General features: G+C 40.2%; 1 pseudogene; it reads left to right on the top strand.

The window, feature by feature from the left end:
- Positions 1-489: 489 nt before the first annotated feature.
- LOC106323994 lies at positions 490-11,405 on the top strand (annotated as a pseudogene).
- Positions 11,406-14,711: the final 3,306 nt, after the last annotated feature.

Raw genomic sequence — 14,711 nt, 5'->3', positions numbered from 1 at the left:
GGTACTCTTTCTCAACATTGCAGCGATATAGTTTCAGATTAAAAATATCTGTTGTATGTTTTGTTTGGATAATTTTTTATGAGAATTTTCACTAAAGTAGTTAACATATTTGTATAATCAGGCACTTGATTCTTGCAAGTGGAGTTGAAGGCATTGAAGGATTTCTAATATATTTGATGGAGTGTACCCGTGGAGGTCTTCGAAGACTCAGATCCCCTTTGGAGAGCTTTCGCGGTTGGGTATTTCGTCGGTGACGCTCCTCACGTTGGCTCGATCCACGCAATGGTCAATAGGATCTGGACTTTGCCAGGCTTGAAAGGTAAGATTGACGTTCGGTTCATTGCAAAGGACACTGTTATATTCCGAATCGAGAATGAGGCGCTGCGCAACCGGGTGATTAAAAGGCACTATTGACACATTTCGGATGTACTGCTGGTCCTCAACGAGGGGTCACCAGAGACTCCTGCAACCCTCCCGGACCTGTCTGCAATGCCCCTCTGGGTGGATTTGAAGTCGGTGCCCAGCCACATCTTCTCGCAAGTGGGTCTGAAAGCCCTTTCGAAACCTGTTGGAAGTTTCATCAAGCTTCACCCGCAAATGGACAAATGTACGAGATTGGATTTGGCTGGTGTTCTCATTGAGGCTAACCTTCACAAGCCGTTGATTGAAGTCATCAATTTTTCTGATCGGGACGGTAGCCAAGTAAAGGTGTGTTGGGGTCAAAAACGGTCACAACGAAGTTAACATCCAAATCTCCGTAAAAATCAGCATGAACATTTTTTACGAAAGTTACTCTTCGTAAAAAGAATCTTTACAAAGAGCTTTGCGGTAAAATCTTGTTTTAATCTCGGTTGATTCATCAAAACTAAACACCGATTGTCCAAAAGCAACGGTCAAGTATGGCCATCGGACCACGCACATGCCAAGCTCGGTCGTTACATAGCGACCGAGCAAGAACACGGCTCAGTCGCAACGTAGCGACCGAGCAAGAACACGGCTCGGTCGCAACGTAGCGACCGAGCCGAGCTCGAGCCAAAGCTCGGTCGCTACGTAGCGACCAAGCACGCACACGGCTCGGTCGCAACGTAGCGACCGAGCTCTAGCCAAGCTCGGTTGCTACGTAGCGACCAAGCACCTACACGGCTCGGTCGCTATGTAGCGACCGAGCTCTAGCCAAGCTCGGTCGCTACGTAGAGACCGAGCACGTGCACATCTCGATCGCTACGTAGCGACCGAACTCTCCCAAACATCGATACGACACAAATCCATGCATTTTCTTCTAATCTTTAATGATATCTCCCGTAGGCCACAGTTTAACCATTCCTTGTTCCTTATCGATCGGAGTCATCAGTCAAACTTTAGGATAAAAACCGCGGGAAGTTTGTTTTTATCGAAGAAACCGTAATAAACGTTTCGAGTCGAAAGACGGCCCAAAGAGACTTAAAACGCGACTCGAAGCCCACTTACGATTTCCTAACCAAAAGCCCATAAATCCTAGGACTGTTTATGCTTGGTTTGCAAGGAAAGATAAATGTTAAGTTTCCGCGGATAAATACGAAGTTTTGGAAGATAACTACGAAGATCGGGAAAAATAGAATATCTCCATTAATATCTCCATTTTTGAGCTATGACGGCTTAAGGGCAGAAGGGGAAAAGCATAAACCGACCCTGGAGGAGTATATAAGGAGTCCTAGGCGAGAGGCATGGAAAAAGAACATTTTTAGACTAAGAACTCTCGGCACTTAGAAACTTTCAGGCATTATTCTCGACATGCTCTGTTTCTATGACTGACACCCGATTACCAGACGAATGCACACAAGCAGTTCGATCTCTTGGTTCACTCTTGAACTACGTTCGGCTTGATCCTCGAAAGGGGTACGTAGGCAGTCTTTCATAAGGTTCAGTCCGAAGACAATCAAAACCATTTTCGTATCTTTTCCGTCGTCTGCTATGGAGCTGCGACTCAACTAGGTTTAAGGTTTTAGGTTGCTAGAACTAGGTAATTCGCTGACAGCTCTTGCGGCCGAAGTTTTTATAATCTCTTGTAATGGTCGCAACGCTCTTACGCGGATTCGAAATAAGATCTACCTTTTCTATAAATTCGTTTTGTTATCTTTTCATATTTTCCGCATTTATTTGGTCACTTGTCGTTGGCTCTCGCAGAGAATATGGGACCTCAGCGAAAGTTAGGGTTTCCTGACTTTCCTCTGATTACGGAAATCGACAGTGCGAATTTTGGTTCCCACAGTTTGGTGCTAGAAGGAGGGGGGGGGGGGGTTACGGATTACTCTTACTCATGGCCACAAAACGCTTGATCGAAACGATGTCTGGATATATGAAAGACAATATCGCAGAACTGACTGCTCCTATGGCCAACGCTTACGGAAACGCCGTAGTGTTCAACAAAATCGAAAACTTAGTCGCGACCTTCCGCCATAAGAAGAGCACTAAAACGAGCTCGCGATTTCTCCCTCTAAACACAAAGGGCAACAATAAAATCTATCCAACCCGTAAAGTTTTTCTTATTACCGAGTTGGAGAAATCTCAGCGTGTTAGGGTTTGACCAAAAGACTTTTCGGAAAAATAAAACTTGCTCTCCCAAAAACTGCTGAAAAACCCTACGTTACTCGCGGAAAAACCTTAGATTATGCACAGAAAGAAGAAGAACATGAAATCAGGTACGCAACCCCCACGGCTGTACTTCTTCTTGATAACTTTCGGAGAAACAAAGTTGATTTCTTAAAAATCATTCGAAACCTAAAAACGGTTGATGGAGACGAAACAAAGCAAAACGGGAGATCGTTTCCCTCACTGCTGAAACGTTTTCTGAAACCTAAGGTTTCATAAAATACTTAAGAGTCGCTTCCATGGTAACATAAATCGTCGAATTCGAGCTTATTACGGAAAAATTACTCAGAACTTCCTCGGATCAATCCTGCAGAAAACGAGAATTTTTTTGATTAAGTTGTGTCGCAATAAATTAAGCTCGTCACAGCCAAAGTTTATGGTACTTGAACCCTGAAACTAAAGTTTCAGAAGAGCCGCAAAACATTACTTTTCCAAAAAAGGGCTCTTCCACATCCGAACTCGAAAACATGTTTACGAAACAGCTTTCGTAAAATTAAACTCATATTAGTTTTGCGGAATATTTTTCGTAAAATTAAGCTTGACAACATTTTACGAGACTGCTTTCGTCAATCTGAACTCGTTAACATTTTACGAAACATCATTCGTAAAATTAAACTCAGGAACATTTTTTTCACAGCTTTCGTAAAACTAAAGTAATGACATTTTGCGGAATAACTTTCATAAAAGCTTGACAATATTTTCCGAAACAGCTTTCGTAAAATTAAACTCGGAATTTTTCTACGGAACATCATTTTATGATGAGACTTTCGTAGAAAAATTGGCAGCATTTACGAAATGACCGCATCAACGTATCATCAAAACTCGAGTTAGACCAGCCAATGCCCAAACCAGGTCGCTACATAGCAACCTGTCAGGCCTCAAAAAGGTCCTCCTTTACATCCTCTTTTGAATCCTCATCGAAACACTTTTCGTTTCGTCTCAATTGGAATTTCCGTTGAGATTTTACGACGAAAATAAGTTAGACTCGTCTTAACTTCTTGGCTTGCTCCTACTCGCTACATAGCGACCTTTCAGACCTCCAACTCTCTAAATAGCGACCTGTCAGGCCTCAAAAAGATCCTCCTTTGCGTTCTATTTTGAATCCCGATCGAAACGCTTTTGGTTTCGTCTCAATCAGAATTTCCGTTGAGATTTTACGACGAAAACAAGTAAGACTCGTCTAAACTCCTTGGCTTGCTCCTACTCGCCTTTACCTCCATCTTTGCGTTCTCCTTCGAATCTCGATCGAAACGTCTCTTGTGTCGTCTCGATTGGAGTTGCCATTGAAACTTTACGATAAAAAACCGCAAAGACTTGTTTTCTCGCATGAATTCAAATTAATCGTATAAAACGGCAACGGTTAACATAACACCTTAGCCACCTCAACTATACGATTACGTTGAAACTTTTTACAAAAATTGTTGTCGTATCTAAGGAGAAGATAACAGTCAAGATCGGAAGATAAATATCAAGTTTCAAAGGATAAACACCAATATCGAAAATGGCGAACATACACGAGAAGAGGAAGGGGAAATAAGCAAGCAAAACTGAGAAGAGACAAAACTGCATCTCTGAGAACACTAAGGTATGTCCGACTTGTTTCAAGATCAAACTTGGAATTTTCGTAGGAAGGTACTAAGCAATAAAACGCTTTTGATACTGCCATAGAATTTTAGGGAACTTAAAACTTAGATGGATAGTCTAGTGAACTAAGTCATAGGCAATTTTTCCTATTGCTCTTTAATTGCTCTGGCAGATCTTGCTAACCGATCTAAACTCTCGAAAAAACGAAAAATGATTGCCACGCATACTTAGCTCGCTTCCCTAAAAAAAGAAGAAAGAACTAGAGACACGCACATCGTCTTAAAATCGATTAGTTCCTAGCAACTTTCTTAAATACCGACATATTCCAAGTTGTCAACCTGAAAACCACCAAGTCGCAATCCTAGTGTCGTCTTCAAACCGACCCGGATTGTCGGTCATTCTATTCCTCGAAAAAAAGGGAGGGAGTAGGTACGTATACTATACTCGCATACTCCCTTACTTCAACAAACTTTTTGCCTCGGCATAAAAAAAATGCTTTTGACAAAGTAAATTCTCGCAGCGATAGGCAGAAAACACTTAGGCAATCAGATGCCTCAATAAAATCGTCCCAATAGGTAAACGACAATCTAAGATTTGTCTAAACGCCAACAACATATCTAAAACATCACGAACATAATCTTGAGGACTATACAGCACCTCTTATCGTGATCATGCGTTTAGAAAACCTGTACCAATATCAAACTAAAACTCGACGATTAGCCAAAGCCTGGAAGACCCTTTCGACTTAAATAAAACGAGTTTCGTAAAAAGTCAAAAATTATACGAGAAAATCTTCAACCACCAGCATTACTTTCAGTTTCCGTTGAACCTGGTAAGTCACGGAAAAGCATCGAAAAAATTTCTCACAACTAGATCATAACAAAATAACCTTTGGTAAAACTCCATGAGTGATTCCAAGGAAATCTCACCAAAAATCGAAATCAAAGCAGAAACGCGTCCCGTAAAATCTGCGGAAACATCGCTACTTTGACATATCCTATTTACTATCATCGTAGAGCCCTGACTTCTACGTTTCAATTCCCTAGGATATATCCGAGCAGGAAATAACCTCGAAACTGACTCTGCACAGGTTCTTAAATTGTTGTTAGGGTAATTTAATTAGTTCTTCATCTAGTTGTTCTTACTACTAAGCTTAGAGTTGATAAACCATGAATCTTAGATCTTAGGACTATTTGGTGCAAGTGAGAACTTGGCCTTTTACCTGAAACTAAACTAGTATGATCTAACTGACTAGATACACACGAAAGTTGGTCTAGTAAGTTAGAGAACACTAATAAAACCCGCTCGTAAAGCTTTCTAGAAGAAGCATCGATCGATGCGACGACAGTTCTGTCGATCGATATTTTGAAAGGTTTATCGATCGATATTCTTTACGAATCATCGATCGACACTTTCTCGTGATTAACATACGAAAGTTGAAATCCTAGATCCAGATTAGATAATCTAATTGATTATACCTAATTTTGAGTTCGAGAACGGTTAATATCAATAAACCCCTAAAAACCCAAATTAAGTTATTTACTTATCATACCTGAGAATATACTTGAATCTAGCTATATTCCCCAACTGTTAACAACCTCAAATCAAACCAAAGGAGCAATTACCTTGCTCACCAATTCATTTCCTGCTTTAAAACCTATTAACCTATTAATCTAGCTTTAATTCAAAGACTATAAATCTATTGTGTAATCCTAGAGTCTCTGTGGATTTGATCCCTAAGTACTACTTCTGAACCTCTTATTTGAAAGAGTAATTCATTCCTTAGGGTAATTTGAGTGATATAAAAGTTGGCGTAGTTGCCGGGGACTCTTTCTTATTACCACTAGATTTAGTTTAGAATATAGTCTAGATTTTATTACTGAATTTGCTAAAGTTTTCCCTCTTTCCCTGCTGACACAGGTACTTAAGATGGAGGACATGAATTTCGGCCGGAAATCGATTGACGTTCATACAACAACATCGAGCGACGGGTCAACACAAAAATTGATCGACACTCCGCTACCAATATCGACTGATGCCATCCTGCCGGAAGCAGGTAAATATGTTCTTACCTATTTCAATAATGGAAAAGTAGTTCTAGGAGATCAAAAAGGTCGAGTATGCAACGCATCAAATGAAATTAATTATAGACATAGGGCTCCAATTCCTATTGGAATAGCTGTTGTTTTGAATGCTGGACCGGAGCATCACCGAACGCTTGGAGATTGCAACAGACCTGATCGGTTCTACACTAACAGGTCTGTGATCCGTCCTCCAGAAATCCAAAGAAAAGACTTTGAACTGAAACCCAAATATTTCTCTCTAGTAAGTCACCCCTTTCATGGTCTTCCTCATGAAAAACCCATAGAACATATCGAAGCACTTGGGGACTTTGTGTCTAACATCAAGGTGCATGGAGTCTCTGAAGACTACCTATTTTGCAAACTCTTCCCGCACTCCCTTGCTGGAAATGCGACTCACTGGCTGAAACAATTGCAGCCAGGATGTTTGACTTGCTGGAGTGATATCAAAAGCGTCTTCCTCAACAACTTCTTCGATGATGCACGTACCGAGGAATTTAGGAATAAGATCTATAATTTTTCTCAAGGCACTACTGAAGCCTTTAAAGCTTCTTGGTTGAGATTCAGAGCCTACCAGCGAGACTGCCCACACCATGGTTATCCCGAAATCCAGCTACTTAATATTTTCTTCAGAGGTCTCGACTGGACATACCAAGCGACTTTGGACGATGCGAGTCAAGGGAACTTCAAAACCAAGACACCTGAAGAAGCTACGAGGCTCATTGAAAATGTGGCGTCTAGCACTAGTGCCAAGAAGACTAATCTCGAGAGGAGAAAGATGGCCGAGAATTCGAATGGAGATCGGATATCTGAGGTGAAAGAAACGTCAAATTAAGTTCATGCTTTTGTGATTGGAGATGAGCAAGTTCGGTTTACCGATGAGAGTCAGACCTTTCTACGTGAAGGAGATGAAGAAGAGAATGTAGACCTCATCGATGAAACTGGCTTTTGCAAGCAAAGACTTGCCGATCAGCAGCGAAACTTGTGCTTCACAAGGACCTACAAGGCAAAACAGACTCATAAGAGCAAGCTGGAATCTATGATGGGACAAGTTCTAAAAGGGCAGCAGAAAATGAGTGCGGTTCTCGATAAAAAATTGGATTCCGTGTATTCTGTTTTATATGATAAGTTTGAAACTTTGAGTGACCATGTCAATAAATTGGATAGCCAAGTTGCGCATAACGCTGGGTTTGTCAGAAGGGATGAAGGATTCCATCCTGGAAGAACTGACACCAACCCGAGACGTCAAGTTTGTGCTGTGTTACTAAGAAGCGGAAAACGCCTTATCCCGAGCACTTCAGGAATCACTTCTGCAGAAAATCCCCTGAAGCTGAGAAGGCAACGATTAACCTAGATGAAGAAGAGGAGGGGTCGGAAGAAGATGTGGAAATCGATCGACAAGAAAGGAATAATGTCGATCGACCGACTACGGTAAATATCGATCGACAGAATGAAAACAATGTGGATCGAATCTCGACTCCTGCCAAGCCGGCAGTAGAGAGAGTGTATAGGACTTTAGCATCCTTTCCTCCTAACAACACGCAAACTAAGCGAGAATTGGATAAAGCGATATGCAAGAAAGCATTCGATAAAATCACGTTGGAAATGCCACTAAGTGATGCCATAAAAGTATCACCTTCAATAAAGAAATATGTAAAGGATATGGTATCTAACAGCTTCCCAGCTGCTGAACACAACGTCATGATAGTTTCGGAGGAAGTGAGTGCAATAATCCAAGGCGAAACTCCGATCAAGAGATCTGATCCGGGCAGTTTTGTTCTAGATTGCAACATATGAAATAAGAGTTTTCCTCGATCCCTTTGTGACCTAGGATCCAGCGTGAATCTCAAGCCACACTCTGTCGCGATATCCCTTGGATACAACGAGTTCAGAAATCAACGTCGATCGATTTTTAAAGGCCGATATCAGAGCTGATGAATATGCGCGATTAATGAACGCAAGTGTAGAAATAGCAAATGCCGATGACGTGGAGAACGACGGTTCCGAAATCAACGTCGATCGATATTTAAAGGCCGCCGTTGATCGACAACGATCCCCTCTAGAAAATTGGGATCCCGAAAAAGCACCAAAATTGAGTTAAAGCAATTGCCCGCCGGACTCAAGTATGCTTTTCTCTACAATAATTCTTACCCGGTAATTGTAAACGCCAACCTAACCAACATAGAACTTGCATTGTTATTGAATAAACTTCGCAAGTATAGGAAAGCCCTCGGAAACTCTTTCGAGGATATTCCTGGTATCTCTCCAGATCTATGCATGCACCGAATTCACTTAGAAGACGGTTCCAAATCGTCAGTGGAACATCAAAGAAGGCTAAACCCTAACTTGAAAGAAGTTGTTAAAAAGGAAATCATCAAACTTCTTGATGCTGGAATCATCTGCCCAATTTTGGATAGCAACTGGGTGAGCCCCGTGCATGTTGTACCTAAGAAAGGTGGAATTACAGTGGTTAATAATGATAAAAACGAACTCATTCCCACACCAACTTTCACTGGACATCGAATGTGTATCGATTATAGGAAGTTAAACGCTGCCACCAGAAAAGGTCACTTTCCTTTACCCGTCATTGATCAAATGTTGGAAAGATTGGCAAATCACCAATACTACTGTTTTCTTGATGGATACTCTGAATTTTTCCAAATCCCTATACATCCTGGCGATCAAGAAAAGACCACCTTTACATGCCCTTATGGAACATTCGCATACCGCAGAATGCCATTCGGTCTTTGTAATGCTCCTGCCACTTTCCAACAATGCATGATGTCAATCTTTACGGATATGATAGAAGATTTCATGGAAGTCTTTATCGACGATTTCTCAGTATATGGATATAGTTTCAAAAACTGTCTTGACAACCTATGTAAAGTTCTGGCAAGATGCGAAGAAAAGAACCTAGTCCTAAATTGGGAAAAATGTAACTTCATGGTTAACGATGGAATCGTCCTAGGACATAAAATATCCGCTGCTGGTATAGAAGTTGATCTGGCAAAAATTGAGGTAATGACCGGTTTGCCTGCACCCACAAATGTAAGAAGTTTTCTCGGACATGCCGGATTTTACAGGAGGTTTATTCAAGATTTCAGCAAAATCGGTAGACCACTAACAGCCCTGCTCTGTAAAGAAGTTAAATTTGACTTCAGTCCAGAATGCGTAAAAGCTTTTGAGGAAATAAAGAAAGCCTTGATAACTGCCCCCATCGTACAAGCACCTGACTGGAATCTTCCTTTCAAAATTATGTGCGATGCGAGCGATTTCGCTGTAGGAGCAGTTCTAGGCGAAAGGAATGACAAAAAGCTACTTGCTGTTTACTATGCCAGTTGAACACTCGATGAGGCACAAAGGAATTACGCAACAACAGAAAAAGAATTACTTGCTGTAGTCTATGCATTTGAAAAATTCCGCCAATACCTAGTCGGTTCGCGAGTGATTGTCCACACCGACCACGCTGCAATAAAATATTTAATGCACAAGAAAGACGCGAAACCACGACTCTTGCGATGGATCCTACTACTTCAGGAATTTGACATCGAGATTAAAGATAAAAGAGGAGTAGAAAACGGGGTTGTAGATCACCTTTCCCGAATTCAAATAGAAGATGACGTTCCTATCGACGATTTCTTACCTACATAAAACATTTACGAAACAGATTCATTCATCGGAAAAATATGTCTCACATCTGAAGGACCGTCGATCGACGACGACGATGCTAAGTCGATCGACACTCCCGATGATCAAAACCAGGAAATATCCCCCATAACCATCACTTTCGATATAAAAATCAGCGTCTCATGCAACAAGTTGCATCCTGACCATGATTCCCCCGCAGACTGAAGTCTGAGTCAGGAAGTGCACGCAGTCGAAAATGGTTCGAGGAATAGACCTTGGTACGCTGATATAGTAAACTATCTGGCTGCTGACGTAGAGCCCAAAGAGTTGAGAGGTTATACAAGGAAGAAGTTTTTAAGAGAAGTTAGGAGATATCACTGGGATGAACCATATCTCTACAAACATTGCTTTGACGGGATATATAAACGCTGCATCGCCGAAACTGAAATCCCTGATATTTTATTCCAATGCCAGGGATCCGACTATGCTGGACATTTTGCAACCTTTAAAACGGTATCAAAAATTCTTTAGGCAGGATTCTTGTGCCCAACTATGTTTCGCGATGCTCATGCATTCATACCACAATGCGACAGATGCCAACGAAGAGGAAAAATCAGCAAAAGACATGAAATGGAACAGAAGTCTATTCTAGAAGTAGAGGTCTTTGATTGTTGGGGGATGGACTTCATGGGTCCTTTCCTTTCCTCGTACGGGAACAAATATATCTTACTCGCTGTTGATTATGTATCCAAATGGGTCGAAGCAGTAGCTTCCCCAACAAATGATGCATCTGTAGTTATCAAGATTTTCAAAAGCATTATTTTCCAAAGATTTGGAGTGCCTCGAGTAGTCATAAGTGACGGTGGATCCCATTTCATCAACAAAGTTTTTGACGGATTACTCCGGAAGAACGGAGTTCACCACAGAGTTGTTACACCCTACCATCCACAAACAAGTGGACAAGTAGAAGTCTCAAATCGACAGATCAAAGAAATCTTAGAAAAGACCGTAGGAACTTCTAGGAAAGATTGGTCTAGAAAACTGGACAATGCACTTTGGGCCTACCGAACTGCATACAAAACCCCACTAGGAACAACCCCATTTCACCTACTCTATGGAAAATCCTGTCACTTACCGGTTGAGCTAGAACACAAGGCAGCATTGGCAATAAAACTATTAAATTTTGACAATAAACCAGCTGCCGAAAGGAGACTCGTACTTAACGAGCTGGATGAAATCAGACACTTAGCCTATGAGAACTCGAAAATATATAAAGGGAAGACAAAAGCATACCATGATAAAAAGATCATCTCCAGACACTTCGAACCAAATGATCAAGTTCTGTTATATAATTCTCGGCGAACGCTGTTTCCCGGAAAACTCCGATCTCGTTGGTCAGGTCCTTTCACTGTTGTGGGTGTCAAACCTTATGGAGCCATTACACTTGTAAATGATAAAGGGGAAAAATTTAAAGTAAATGGATAACGAGTGAAACATTATTGGGCTAAACCACCAAATAGCAGACTTTTATATTTAGGCCTTCCTGACCATTAGACAGATCGGATCTTAAGTCAAGTTCAAGACTTAAAATAAACGCTGAATGGGAGGCAACCCATTTCTAGGAATTAGTTTAAGTAGTTTAATATATATATATATATATAAAAAGATCCGAGTAGACGATTGCCAATAATATCGACCGACGAGACCCTGCCGATATCATTCGACATAACATCACCTGATGCGACCGATGAAAACATCTTCACATCGATCAACATCTATTCTTGTCTGGTATATCATTCTTACTTGTTAAATTGAGTAATTTTTCTTTAGTTATCACCATAACTCCGACTGAATTTACACTGGGGACAGTGTAGTTTAAGTCTGGGGGGAAGTTTACTGATATTAGTTTATTTCATGAGTCTCATTAAAATGTTTTAAAATTTTTTTTTTTTTATTGAGTCAAGAAGGGGGCAATGAACTTATTGATTTTGCTTGTTATCTAACCACACCATTCTAGACTTACTAGTTGCAGATAGCACTAAAGATACCAAAGTGGATCAACCTGTCAACTATGTTACACTTGTTGAAAATGTTTGAAAGAACCAAAAATGACCTCCAACCTAACTGAGCTCGACTTTGCTTGTCTTGGGGCTTTGTATACATGGGATCGGATTCTTCAAACAAGTGTGGAAGGTAAAACCTTGTGTAGATATGTCACCCTCTCTCTCTCTATTTCGAAATTTAGATTGAAAATAATAATAATAATAATAATAAATATATAAAAAACAAAATGGAAAAAAAAGAAAGAAAAATATATATATATATAGGTGATAATTTAGGAAAAGAATTCGAACATGACTTGGTGGCTACAACCATTACGGCTTGATTCATAAGAATTCTATAGGTAAAGGATTCGAACACGACTTGGTGGCTACAACCTTTAAGACTCGATTCACAAAGAATCCTAGGATATAGGTCAAAAAGAAGTGAACAGGATTTGGTAGCTAAAACCATCAAAGCTTGATTCATGGAAGTCTGTCCAATCTTGGTCAATGATCTTGCAATAAAGTAGACTTTGTCTTAGAGATAAATTAGTAGAGAGAGAGGAAATGAACTCTTATTTACCTGCAGATCCAGATATTTGTTTGAGCATCCTTGCATCCTGTGATCTATACCCCAAAGGTAAAGCCTATACTTTTATTTATGCAAGAAATGAGGTTGGTAGAGGGGATTGTCAGATATGATTTGTTAAGATGTTGACTAGGTGAATTTGGTTGCTAGACTAGGGTATGGTATAATGTGCTTCTGAGATTAGAATTTCCTAAGGTGATGATTATGAGTTTTAAATCTGTGAGTCCTTGCTGTTTTCAAACCTCTTTCAGAGAGACTGCCTGTATATTTTGCTTGAGGACAAGCAAAATGGTAAGTCTGGGGGAGTTGATAGGCCATGGATTTTACCCATTTTTAGCCATGGTTTATAAGTGTTTTAATAACTAATTACTACGATATAGAGTCTATTTAGAGTATTTACAGGTTCAGGGATGATTTGGAGGAAAGTGGTGATTTTGGTGTCTTTTGGAGCCTTTTGACTGCAGAGCTGCAGAGACGCATCAGATGTTTAGCTATGGATGGAGACCTTCCCACCGTTAGATTGATCCCATCGTTTCCCACAAGATATATCTTTGAGTTAGCTTTCCAAAGCCACCGGTATGAGGTCAATCAGCATCATGTAGCAGAAGTTATGCATGTTTTACTGATAAGTGGTCAGTCTGCATCGCGAGAGGAAGCTGTCGAGGAGATGAAGGAAAATCGATCGATGGTGAAGCCTTGGCATCGATCGATGGTGAATCCTTGGAATCGATTGATGGTGAAGCCTTGGCATCGATCGACGGTGTTTCCAGAATGCGGGCTTGGTATATTTTATGACTAAATTTGGCCCAGAATTTACCACAAATTACTAGAATACCCCTGCGCAACTAAAAACCCTATTTTACTGTTTCTAAGCCATTGTTGATGGCTATGCTTCATACTATTCTAGAGAGAGAGAGCTTAGGATTGGAGAGAGAGATATGTACACCTAGAGAGAGGAAAGATCTTGAACTCCCTTTGTTTCTTTACTCTATTCTGTTTATTTATCTATTGCAATATTATTCAGACCATCATAAGCATGTCTTTTATGAATATGTCTGAGTAATCTCACTGTTAGATTTAGGTTTCTCATCAGGTTGATTTATGTATTGCTAGCTTAAATTGTTGTTAGGGTGATTTAATTAGTTCTTCATCTAGTTGTTCTTACTACTAAGCTTAGGGTTGATAAACCATGAATCTTAGATCTTAGGACTGACTGGTGCAAGTGAGAACTTGGCCTTTTACCTGAAACTAAACTAGTATGATCTAACTGACTAGATACACATGAAAGTTGGTTTAGTAAGTTAGAGAACACTAATCAAACCCGCTCGTAAAGCTTTCTGGAAGAAGCATCGATCGACGCGACGAAAGTTCTGTCGATCGATATTTTGAAAGGTGTATCGATCGATATTCTTTACGAATCATCGATCGACACTTTCTCATGATTAACATACGAAAGTTGAAATCCAGATTAGATAATCTAATTGATTATACCTAAGTTTGAGTTCGAGAATGGTTAATATCAATAAACCCCTAAAAACCCAAATTAAGTTATTTACTTATCATACCTGAGAATATACCTGAATCTAGCTATATTTCCCAACTGTTAACAACCTCAAATCAAACCAAAGGAGCAATTACCTTGCTCACCAATTCATTTACTGCATTAAAACCAATTAACTTATTAATCTAGCTTTAATTCAAAGACTATAAATCTATTGTGTAATCCTAAAATCTCTGTGGATTCGATCCCTAAGTACTACTTCTGAACCTCTTATTTGAGAGAGTAATTCACTCCTTAGGGTAACTTGAGTGATATCAAATTTGGCGCCGTTGCTAGGGACTCTTTCTTATTACCATTAGATTTAGTTTAGAATATAGTCTAGATTTTGTTACTGAATTTGCTAAAGTTTTCCCTCTTTCCCTGCTGACACATGTACTTAAGATGGATGACATGAATGTCGGCCGGAAATCGATCGACGTTCGTACAACAACATCGAGCGACGGGTCGACACAAAAATCGATCGACACTCCGCTACCAATATCGACCGATGCCATCCTGCCGGAAGCAGGTAAGTATGTTCTTACCTATTTCAATAATGGAAAAGTAGTTCTAGGAGATCAAAAAGGTCGAGTATGCAACACATCAAACTAAATTAATTA

This window comes from Brassica oleracea, chromosome C2 (assembly GCF_000695525.1).
Source record: "Brassica oleracea var. oleracea cultivar TO1000 chromosome C2, BOL, whole genome shotgun sequence".
Lineage (NCBI taxonomy): Eukaryota > Viridiplantae > Streptophyta > Magnoliopsida > Brassicales > Brassicaceae > Brassica > Brassica oleracea.
The sequence above is the reverse complement of the archived record's forward strand: the minus strand, read 5'-3'. Positions and strand labels throughout refer to the sequence as shown.